This window comes from Lemur catta, chromosome 6, assembly GCF_020740605.2.
Source record: "Lemur catta isolate mLemCat1 chromosome 6, mLemCat1.pri, whole genome shotgun sequence".
Classification (NCBI taxonomy): Eukaryota; Metazoa; Chordata; class Mammalia; order Primates; family Lemuridae; genus Lemur; species Lemur catta.
In genome coordinates this window covers 83,098,060-83,110,794 of record NC_059133.1, presented here as the reverse complement: position 1 = coordinate 83,110,794, position 12,735 = coordinate 83,098,060, and the positions used below count along the sequence as shown (strand labels likewise).

The 12,735-nt window shown below is 33.6% G+C and overlaps 1 protein-coding gene across 2 annotated transcripts in view; it reads left to right on the top strand.

Moving 5' to 3' along the window:
• The window catches only part of PIK3C2G (phosphatidylinositol-4-phosphate 3-kinase catalytic subunit type 2 gamma), a 336,298-nt gene that overhangs the window by 119,125 nt on the left and 204,438 nt on the right, over nucleotides 1-12,735 (top strand). The gene's annotated exons all lie outside the window — the stretch shown is intronic.

Below are 12,735 nucleotides of genomic sequence, written 5' to 3'. Positions count from 1 at the left end.
AAGTCTGTCTTGATAACAGCAGCTCACAGACACTGTGAATAAAGTCTGCAATCTCTAGAGCCAGACAAAAATTGGAGAATTCAGCTCTATTCTGAATCTGTTCTCAAGGACCTGAGGGAAGGAGAAAGTTGGGAAACGTAGTGACACAAACTGACTTGTCTAAGTTTATTTACAAATTTGTGTCTTTTATTAAACTTCTGGGGTTGATAAGGGGGAAAGAGGGTTTTTTTTCCCCTCCTATTATTTGTAAGAATTACTAGCTTCTTCTCAATCATTCAAGCTCAAAATTTGTACATATCTTTTGTGCTCCTCACATTGAAGATTTTATTAGTTTTGTGGTTTCTTCCACTAACTAATGTGTGCTCACATGCCTACTTCTTCCTTTATATATATAAAGCTGTATATATGTATATATTTTTTTCTATTATTTGACTTGAAGCTTTTCCCTTTTTTCAGTCCTCTGTGGAGCCTTACCTGACCTTGCCTTGTGTAATTGATCACTTCTGCCTAGTACAGTGCTCTATTGCTTTATGAATCCCATTTTACTGCAACATGTTTACATGCAACATGTAAAATGTGTGTATTTTCATTCACATTAGAATGAGAGCTACTCAAGACAAAACAGATAATTTCAGTGTTTTTTTTTCCCAAGGACTTAAATAATACCAGTAGTGAATAAATCACTTTCTAAAATACATTATGATTATTTGTACATTATTTTAACCTTTAAATTATAAGTTATTTGATAACATTATGTATTTTCTTTATGTCCTACATCACGTGTAGAGTTGAATTAATTAATGAAATAATGACATAGTAAGAGAATCAATTAACAATTGATTTGTTTCATTGGGATCATTCACAGTTCATCCTGCCAGTGTTCAAAGATCCTTTTGGAAAAGACAAGTTTTCATTTCCACCCTAATCCTAACCTTTTTTTCTGGATAAGATATATAAGAATAGCCAAAATCTGCAAAATTGCTGTACTAAATTCTAGTTGTTTTTTGCTGAAGAAAAAATTAAAATTATTTTGTCATTCCTGAATTGCTTAGCTAATAGAGTTAGTTCAAAATGTGACGATAACAACTGACAGAGTAAGATAAAATATTGGCAAATCATTGCTCTAATAAGGGAACTATATCCAAAATATATAAAGACTCTTAAAACTCAACAACAAAAGAAAAATAACCAAATTTTAAAATGAGCAAAGGATATAAATAGATATTTCTCCAAAGAAAATACACAAATGTGCAAACGTGAAAAGATACTCAACATCATTAGCCATTAGGAATACAAATCAAAAACCACTTGAGATACTACTTCATACTCATTAGGACTGACTATAATCAAATCAAAAAAGAGAAAAAAAAATGAAAAGTGTTGGTTAGGATGTGGGGAAACTGGAAACCTCATATATCATGAGTGGGAATGAAAAATGGTGTAGCCACTTTGGAAAAACAATATGGCTGTTTCTTAAATGTTAAACATAGAGTTACCAAAAGACCGAACAATTTCACTCTTAAGTGAATACTCATACTTAAGTTTATACTCATACTTAAATTTAAAAACTGCCCATTCAAAAATTTATGAACAAATGTTCATAGCAGCATTATTCATAATAGCCAAAAAGTAAAAACAACACAAATGTCTATCAGCTAATGAATGGATAAATAAAATGTGGTCTATCCGTACAATATTATTCAATAATAAAAAGGAATGAATACTGACATATGCTACTACATAGATGAACTTTGAAAATACTATGCTATGTGAAAGAAGCCATTTACAGAGACCACATATTGTATGATTCCATTTATATGAAATGTGCCAGATAGGCAAATCTACACCGACAGAAAGTCAATAAGCAGGAGCCTAGGGCCAGGGCAGGTTGGGGGGATTGAGGAATGACTGCTAATGGGTATGAAGTTTCCTTTCGTGGTTTTCTTTTTTTTTCCCAAAAATCTGGGAACATACTGAAAACCATTGAATTGTGCACTTTAAATAGGATAGATTATATGGTATTTCAATTACATCTCAATAAAGCTATTTAAAAATTTTCAGAAAATATTGTGAAGGTAAAATGTATGCATCTATATAATATCTTTAAAGAATAATTTTTTAAGGGACAGTTTCCTAAAGTGCATGGACTTTCTTACAAAAATTTTTAACAGAATGAAGATTATAATACTGCTTCATTTACTCACTTACAAAATGAGAGCATTAGCTAGATAAATTTCAATATTATTTGATCCCTAATAACTAAGTATAATTCTGCTTATAGGAAGGCTTCTTTACCTAAACAGATCTTGAAAATATATTTAGCTCACTTAATAGTTTAAGTGTACAGATCAAAGTTTTAGTTAGTGTCCTTTAGTGCTATCACATGTTAATGTCCATAATAACTCTATGAGACAAATACTCTTTTTATTCCAATTGTATGTACAGAGAAACTCGAGGATTACAGAAGAGGTTAAGTTGCCCCAGGTGATCTAGTAAATTAAAGAACTGGGAGTCCCATCCAAGCATTCATGAGAACTTGTAATCTTAAACACTACATTTTACAGCCTTTCTACAAAAGCTCTCTAGGCTATTTACATATTAAATATATTGACTATCCTAAAGCAGCTTTTTAAAAAATTATACATAGCAGTGCTTAACCATCTCATCATGTTCAGACGTTTCTGTGTGATTTCTTTTTTTTTTTTTTCATCAGTCAGATAACTTATAGGTTATAGGGACTGGTTTCAAAGTACATGGCTATTTATTAAGCTTCATTCAGAGAACTTAGCTGAATCTTGATTTATTTGTACACTGGAAAGTTCCTTATCATGCACCAAATAAGGTCACTGAAAAGGCTGGAGTATTTCCATTGTACTCATCCTGTGACTCCCACTCTCAGCTTAACTGAACTATTAAAAAACTTGAGGACAAGCTGTTTCCAGAAATGAACCTTTCAACTCCTCTAAATTCAAAAGCTGACTTTTCTGAGAACAAACAGTATGTGCTTATTGAGTTGTCATAGTGAGTTCTTCAGAGATCTATATTTTTCCTCCTTTGAATAATCTATTTTTTAAACGGCTTAACCTCTTGAGAACTGGTGTGCTCCATTTCCAGCTTGAAGAGTTTTTAATATCGCTATTTACTTAGTTCTATCTGAAGATTGACCATCTCCTTTTAGTTTATTTTTAGCAAGAGACATGGTGAAATTTAATTTACCTAGTGTGGGCCACAGGGTGTTAATATTTCCACTGCTGAGTGCCAGCAGAGTGCCCCCTGGGTACTGATACTTCCATTAGAGAAGGTGGTGCTGTCAGAATAACAGAGACCAAGGGCTAAGGTCTGTGGTTCTTGGCACATGGTTGCTATTTTCCTGAACCCTGATGCACAGGCACAACTATTCAACTGCTAATAACAAGCAGAAATTACCCAAGGAATTAAAAGTCAGTTCAAAGAAAGTATCCATTTAAAAATAGCAACTCTGAATTGGCATCAGAGGATTACATCAGAAGCTTAAATAAAAGTTTGACAAGGTACCAGAACTTGCCATCCCACATGATATGAAATTATTGTTTTGCAGGAAGAAAAGCAATATTTTAACAGGCAGTGCCTTAGCTTCCAAAATCAGTTTCCTTGGAAAAATGTTTCACAAAAAAATGTTTGCACCAAATCGCCGTATTCTTTATTATACATTTAGTTTATATTAAAGCCATTCTTGACTAGCATTGTAAACAGAAAAGCATTATAAACAGAAAGCATTGTAAAGAGAGAGAATGAAATATAGCAAAATGAAGCAGTTAAAACTTCCATGTTTGACTGAATAATTAAGCGATGAATGATGGTGTAGCTTTTCCATTTATTTATTGAGCAAAAATATGTGTACAGGGAAATTGGTATGCACTGAATCAAAGAGATAGAATAAGCCACAGTGACTGTCTCTAAAGAACACATAATTTATAGGGAGAAACTCAAGCTAGAGGTCGCCATACAATGTGTTCTATACTATAATCAAAGCATAATAAATATTAAGTACTGTATGAGCCCACAGGAGAGAGAAGCAAATTCTTTCAGAGAAAGTAGGGAAAACTTCACAAAGAAATTGAATTATGACTTGAAATATTCATAGAAATTTCTTGAGCAGGGAAGAGGGGAAATGGCAATCCCAGAAGGAAGACTAGTTTGTGCGTGGTTGTGGAGGTTCAGAGAATAGTGAGTAATTTAATATAATACTAGAAGAGAATTGTACTGGTAGACGAGGTTGAAAAAGGTGGTTTGATTTAAGTTGTTTTGGGTCTGGCGAGCCAGATAGTTACTATGGACTTGTTATGGCAGCCTGTGAAATTTTAAGAATGGGAGTCATATAATCAGGTTTATGTTATATAATACAAGGATAATTCTGGCATCAGTGTAAAGGATAGATTGAAGAAAATGAGGGCAGGGATGTTAGTGGGTAACAGATATTCAAATAATCCATTTGAAAAATTATCTAGTACTAAATTAAGCAGCATTAGAGATCCACAGAGCAGATTTGGGAGATATTTCAGAGGAAAGTAAAACAGAAAGAAGAGAAGGAAATCTTTGAGCTTTGTGATTTGGGAAGAAGGTAGATTGTTGCATTATTAACCAAAACAAGAGTATTAGATGAAAGCAAATTTGGGTAGTGAAAGTTGAAGAGTTCTATTTTGGGCATGTTGCATTTTTAAAAACACGTGGGACATGTAGGAAGAGATGCTCAGTGTACAGTTCTGTATACAGATCTGAAGCTTAGTAGAGAAATTAAACCTTGCAAACCAATGTGGGAATCGTTGGCTTTAAGACAGTAATTAAAGCCACAGAAGTAAAGGATGTATGACAAGTACCGTGTGTAGATATGTAGAGGAAGTGTAGAAAGGGGCCAAAGATGGTGCCCTGGGGAACAGGAACAATTTAAGGGCAGTACAAACCAAGAAAAACTGGGAAAGAAAACTTAGGAAAAAGTGGCTAAAATGTTAGAGGAGATTTAGAAAAGGGTGGTATATTAGAATTACTGAAAAAGATTTTCAAAGGCTTTAGAGAAGCATTAAATAGAATTAGGTCTAAAAACAGATCAATACATTTGAACATAGGGCAGTCACTGATGATATTAGTGAAAGCAGTTTTAAAATTTTATTTATTAAATTGACAAGTAGTAATTGCAGGTATTTATGGAGTACAATGTGATCTTTTGATCTATGCATACATTGAAGAAAGATAAAATCAAGCTAATTAGCATATCTATCAACTCACCAATTGATTTTTCTGTAGTAACAATGTTAAAAATGTATTCATTTTTAATTTTGAAATATACAGTACACTAGCATTAACTGTGGTTGCCATGTAGTGCAATAGGCACTGAAACCTATTCCTCCAGTCTAACTGAAATTTTGTCCCCTGACCAATGTCTCTCCTTTTCCCATTCCTCCCCTCCCCCACCATCTGGTAACCACCATTCCACTCTCAGTTTCTATGAGATCGACTTTTTTATATTCCACATATAAGTGGGATCATACAATATTTGTTTTTCTGTGCCTGGCTTACTTCAGTTAACATAATGTCCTTAGGTTCATCCATGTTGTCGCAAACGACAGAATTTCCTTCTTTTACAAGGCTGAATGGTATTCCATTGCATATATACAGCATTTTCTTTATCCATTTATCCCTTGATGGACACAGGTTGCTTCTATATCTTGGCTATTGTAAATAATGTGTAAATAATGGGAATGTGGATATACTTTTGACATAATAATTTCAATTCCTTTGGATATATACCCGGAGTATATTTTTTTAATTTATTTTATTTTATTTTTAGAGACAGGGTCTTTCTTGTTGCTCAGGTTGAAGTGCATTAGTGCAATCATAGCTCACTGTAGCCTCGAACCCCTGAGCTCAAGAGATTCACCTGCCTCAGCCTCGCTAAATTTTTTCTTTTTTTTTTTTCTTTTGGTAGAGATGGGGTCTTGCTATGTTGCTCAGGCTGTCCTTGAATTCCTAGCACCTCAGCCTCCTGAAGTGTTGGGATTACAGGCATGAACCACCATGCCTGGCTGGATCATATTTTAATAGGAAAGTTAAATGCTATACTTCAAGTTCCTGAAGAGGAAAAGGAGAGAAATAAATGTTCCTCTTGGAATAGAATTGGTGATAAAAGCAAGACAATAGCTAAAGTTGGAGGAGGTCAGAAAAAGATTTTTGAGGTTTGGAGTTTGTATGCCTGCCTAAATAAAAAAGCCTCAAGTATGTTTATAAACTGAAAGAATGCATGAAAGGAAGATCAGAAAGCAGAGGGCTATGCAAAGCGGCAAAGAGGGATGGTCCCAACAGCCAATAGCCTATAAAAAAGTACAAGTGGAAATGTTATCCAAAGAAAAGAAGAGTATGATGAAAAATATGAATGCAATTATAAATAAATATGGATATGGAAGAGAAAAATGTGGAAAATTCAGTATTTCCTTTCAAGGAAGAGTGAAGACTAAGAACGAAGAAGGTGGAATTATATAAACCCAAAGATATATAACTTGCGTTTGTACACTTTTAGAGAGTCTCTTGAGTTGCTTGCAAATTTCATGGTTGACAACATAACCTTTAAAATTAGATGTATTTTGTTCTGCCACTTATTACTTGAATGACCTTGGACAGGATTCTCTAACTATAAACCAGGGAGTAATGGCATTATGTACCTGGTAGAATTCTTGTCTGAAATAAACAAGATTAAGTACTTATGAGAGCATTCAATATATCCTGTCAGTCATTCTTATCATCGTCATCCTCTTCACTGTAATTGCATTTTTAAGAGAGTTTAGAGTTTTTGGATTGTTTCATTGCCAAATTTTAAATATCAATAAATTAATGGGAAATATTTCATTTCTATTAAGCATAAGTAACAAATTCACTTGTCAAAACTTACATGATAAAAGAGTTAGCATCTTAATAATAAATAATTTCTAACTGAATGACAGTTTACAAAGCACTTTCTGTTATATAATTTGATATACAAAATGACTTTTTAAATGTTATTACCAATAACTACTATTTCTCCCATTTTACTGATTGTATTTGACAGATGAAGAAATTGAAACCCAATTTATTTATCCATTTATTCAATACAATTATTGATAGCCTACTCATGTTAGGCATGTTAGGCACTTTGTTAAGCCCTGAAGCGAGCATTTAGCAAAAACAAACAAACACAGTCTTCCTTCTTGGAATTGCCATCTACTGGGGATGGATCATAAGCCATTTCCAAACTATGAATGTGAAACAACAGGTGTTATAACTGCTCTGAATAAAAGTTACATGATTCTATGATAAGAATCCTTAGATTCTTAAGAAAGGAACAAAGTAGTAATTTAAACTCACCAATACCATTCCCAATATCTATACACAAGTCCATAAACTGTCAGAAAATACTTCTGTGCAGTTTGTATGTCCCCTTAAGTCCAGGATTCATTATTATTCCTTTTGGATCACAAATGGACGAATGTCTCAGTCTGATTACACAAATTACACTGCTTACTACTATGCATTTCTATTGATCCCATTTAGAATGGTAAATAACTAATATGCCCAAGCTCATCTTGTGATTTTATTATATGGTATACAGTAATATCTATTCAAAAAATCAAAAGCCCTTGCTAGAAGGACTATAGAAAGCCTACTGGCCTGCTAATCTGGATATTTGGATTCTAGTTCAGTGCCATAGACAAATAATCTTGGGAAACTGATTAAACTCTCTGAGTTTGAGTTTCTTCTGTATAATAAGGACATTGAACTAGGTCTCCAAGTTTCCTTGGGTTCTAATATTCTGTAACCATGTAAAAATCCTTGAAAGAACTTGGATTATTCAGAAGATAGAGGTTTACAATCATCTTAAAGAATCTTATTCCCCACTTTGCCTAGAAAAATTTCTTTGTCAAATCTGATCCTTTCAGTACTAGAAAAATAGCAAAAATGTTCATACTGACATTTTTCTTCTAAGCTGGTGCCAAGTGTGTCATCAGACTGAAAACCTGTTGGAGAAACAGTTGTGCATTTCTGATGGTTTTCCAATTCTATCCTGATAGTTGGGGCTATTAACTGTGAATAGCCTCATGGCATATTCTGCAGGAACTCTTGCTGTGTATTCTGGAGTCTGACATTTCCATTACACTTAAATGTGATCTCAGATTCCTTTGCTTTTCAGTTTACTCAAAGTTGCTTTTTAATTAAAGGTCGACATTTCTTACATCGCACTTGGCTTTTACCTCTCATTTCAAAAGTTCTTTGAGCAAGATATTGTCCCTCTATCATTTTTCAAACTGGAAAAAGAGGAACGAACGAGAAAAGCAATGAAATGGGGAGAAAATAAGAAAGGAGTAGAAATGATCAAAAAAAGTCAAATGGAAGAAATTGAAAGATACATTGTTCTGTTGAAATTTTATTTTCTGTCTCCACTGGCCCTGTTGAAGGTTGGCTAGATACTCTGTGATATTCCTATAGCCCTCTGAGATGAGAGAAATTGTAAATGCTTGAGAAAAAAAGATGAGTAATGACAATTTCCAAGTCTGAATGTTGGTTAGATGACTTCAGAGCTAATTTGTGCCCGGGGAAGAGACAGCCAAAGTGCTGCTGTTTTAGAAACAGACCACAGGTGCTGATTCTTTGACTAAAGGCCCCACAACGACACCTGCCAAAACTACGATGTACCTGCGGGGTTCTAAAAGTGAGGTCTGAAGTCCCCAAAATATTCCAAGGATGTTACAAGGTCAGATTTATTTCTGTAACAATTCTAAGATGTCATTGGCCTTTGTCACACTCATTCGTTCCTAAGCGTGGAGTTTTGCAGATGCTACATGTCTCATCATGTTTTAACAGATTTAATGTAGAACCAGATAAGAGAATCCAGCTGTCTTTTATTGAACCAGACATTAAAGAGATTTGCAAAAATGGAAAACAATATTGCTAATCTCACTAAATATTATTTTTGAAAACATAGCTATTTTTTATAGAAATATGTTATTTATGTTAACACGTAATGGGTTTACTAATGTTATTTCAAATGAATGGGTACATATTCTTAAATGCCCCGGGTTTGTTTCTAATATTGCAATTATTGATAGATATAATTTCCACATAAACAAAATTTCTTTGGAGTCTTTAATAATTTTAAGAGTATAGAAATGTCCTGATACCAATAATTGGAGAACTGCTATTGTACAACAAATCCTAACCATTGGTCAGTTATCACCTCCACTTCAAGGCAGAGAGTTGCCTAAATACTCTGTACTCTTCCTTTCCTGCACACGTAAGCATGACCATTTCAACTTCATCCTTTGTTTGACTCTATACTTTGTGTTAACCCTACATTGTTGGCAAGATATAGAGCTGATACTTCACTGAAGTTCCTTTGAAAAATGTTTGTCTTGAGGTTACTTTAATTTTTATCTTGAGGTTACTTTAATTTTACCTAATTTTGTTTTACTGTCTGAGTTTTTAGCCCCATATCTTTGAATCTTTTTATTATCCCTTATAATCTCAGTCTTCAAAGAGTGTTTCTCCTTTGTCTCTCAGTGTCCCCACTGGCAATGGATCATGTTCAATTTTTAGGTAAATCCTTAACGATTATTGTACAGAGTCATATTTACCTTAGCTGTGAGATCCCAGGGACTCAATTGTTGGCTCAACTCAGAGACCCACTAAATCCTGAATAGTAAGAGAGAGTAGTATTTTGGTTTTGCTCCCTCTTCTTCAGACATGCTTAGGAAAGTAAATTAAGTAGCATAACGTTGCTTAGGCAAACATTTAGAAAATGGTGAATAACTTTAAAGAAGTGATTATTTCATATAAACTTTTAAGCCTTATTAAAAAAATTTTTTCATAATAGGTGAACATTTCTTTTACCTTACTTACATGATCTTCTCCCCAACAGGTAATGAAATTTCACTGACCTTTATCTTTTTTATATCTCAAGCCAGAGCTCCACTTATTACATTGTAATGATCTATTTTCTTATTGATTCTAAGGAAGTTTCTTATAAATGTAAATAAGTGAGGAACCTAGTTGACATCAGCCTGATGAATCTCCAATAATAGAACTTGTGTTTCTCTCCCAGATGCATAATGTAATATGCAGTTCTACAGGATTTAGTATTCCCAAGGTTAGCAGAATTGCTAAAGAGTGTCTCCTGGTTTATGATATACAGAAATTATATGTGCATTTTTCAAGCACCTCAAAGAAAGCATGATAACCTGGCTAGTGGAAAATTCAAAACAGGTTGCAGTTCTTCTGATACATATGACATTTCAGTGTGTAAATATCACACCAAAGTCAGAGAACAAATGAGTAGCCCTTACCTCATTGAGGAATGAGCTACTGAGCATGAAATGCCAACAACTATATCCCAAAAGAATGTTTAAATAACTTCAGATAATATCACAGGGAAGAAATGCCAGGTTTTGTGGAACATATTTGCCCATTGATCTATACCTGAGTTCATGGGCCCTGAAAAGGTATTAAGTTAAACATGAATTCTCTAGAGGCCCATTAAGTTAGAGGAATATTCTAAATCAACTAAAAAGTAGGATGCTTGTTTGTTCACACAGTGATGTTCACTCTTGAAAGGGCATATGATTTGGAGGTTTTTTTCTAGTGCTGGCAATGAATCTGCAATTATTCATATATACTTATTAATTGGTTGTATGAACCTTTTAAAAAGTATTTATTAATTTTTTTAGTAATTAATGAAAGTTTCATACAGAAAATTTGAAAAATTTTAAAATTAAGCTTAAAAAAGAAAATTAAAGTCATCTATGAAAGTTCCATTCAGATATTTGGTATTAATATTTTGATCCTTCTCATTGTTTTGTTAAACATATTGAAAAATATGCAGATATTTCTTTTAAAATGGTATTATACTGCATAAACGTTGTATAATATCTTCATATCATTAAATATTCTTTTATTACTTTTAATGACTGCATGTATTCCATCATATGGTCATAGCACTATTTATTTTTTAGGCATTTGTGTTATTTCCAATTTTGTTTGCATAGACGTATCTTCATGCACATCTCTGATTATATCCTTAAAATAATTTCCCAAATGTTATATTACTAGATCAAGGAATAAGCACGCTTTAAAGGGTTTTTTTTTTTTTTTGCTTTAATGCACGTTGCCATATATTGCCAGCAGTGTATGAAAGACCCCATGTCCCAGGAACTTTAGTAATACTGCCGGCATCCTTTTAATGTGGCTAAAATAGTCAAATACAAGTTATATTTGGATATGCTTTAATGTCAAGTTAGGCCTCAGTCACATCTCAGGATGTCTTGTGGTTGTTTCGTAGCAACTTCTCCTTCAATTTCTTCCCAAACTTCAAGCAACAGTAATGAATAAAAGGAAAAATCCTTTTCCACTAAAGAACAAAAACATTCTTCCCAGCATGCACACATACTGATACAAATATATAATTTTCCTTTTGGACTATACCATACAGGTATTGTATTACTAGTTTTTTGTTCTCCTGATTCTGAAAAAAAATACAGGCATAGCTGACTTCATTGAACTTTGCCTTATTGTGATTCTCAGACCTGGCATTTCTTACAGATTGAAAGTTTGTGGCAATCTTGCTTTGAACAATTCTCTTGGCATGATTTTCTAACAGCATGTGCTCATTTCATATCTTTATGTCACATTTTGGTAATGCTCACAGTATGTCAAACTTTTTCATTATTATTATATTTGTTATGGTGATCTGTGATCAGTGATTTTTGATGTTACTATTATAATTGTTTTGGGGCACGCTGAACCAAATAGATGACAAACTTAATCGATAAACATTGTGTGTGTTCTAACTGCCCCACCAACAAGCTGCTCCCATCTCTCTCCCTCTCTTTGGGCCTCTCCATTCCCTAAGATACAACAATATTAAAAATAGGCCAGTTAATAACCCTATAATAGCTTCTAAGTGTTCAAGTGAAAGGAAGAGTTGCACATCTCTTACTTTAAACCAAAAGCTAAAAATGATTAAACTTATTAAGGAAGGCATGTCAAAAGCTGAGATAGGCCAAAAGCTAGACCTCTTGCACATGGCATTTTCAGAGCAAAAATAATACATCAATAGCTGGACTGGTTCATTCAATATTGTGGCAGGAGAAAAATCTGGAGTATTTAGTTAGCCTTCAATATCTAGACTAGTACTGTGGGCTTAAGAGAGATCCATTAGAAATAGAAAACCATTAAATGTTTTATGAGAAATGAACTTATAAATAATTTAGGGAGTTTTATAAGGTATTACTATAAAAAATGTCAGTATTAGCATGAGGTAAATAATTATGGCCTAGAGTAGAGAGTTGCAGAAGAAATTATAAGCAAGCATAAATGCTAGAGCCATTAACATAGAAAAGGCAATAGATCCTGGCAACTGATTAGATGTAAAGATAAGAGACTACTAGGAGTTCCACAAACTTTTATTCAACTGTGCTTGGACAAGAAACTCGTAAGTTAATGAGCCTGCCCTAAACCATGTACATAATACAGAATCCCATAGAGAAGAGAGTGATTAACTCTACAGGGGACTAAAAAGTGGCTGGAATAGCTTCACAGATAAATTGATGCATGAGCTTGAACTTCAGGGATGAATTGAATTTCACCAGATGGGAAAGGTGAAAAAAAGTAATGAAAGTGCAAAAAGAGGGACAGAATGTCACCTTTAAAATTTTAGGTCTACGTGATTGGTGAAAGATG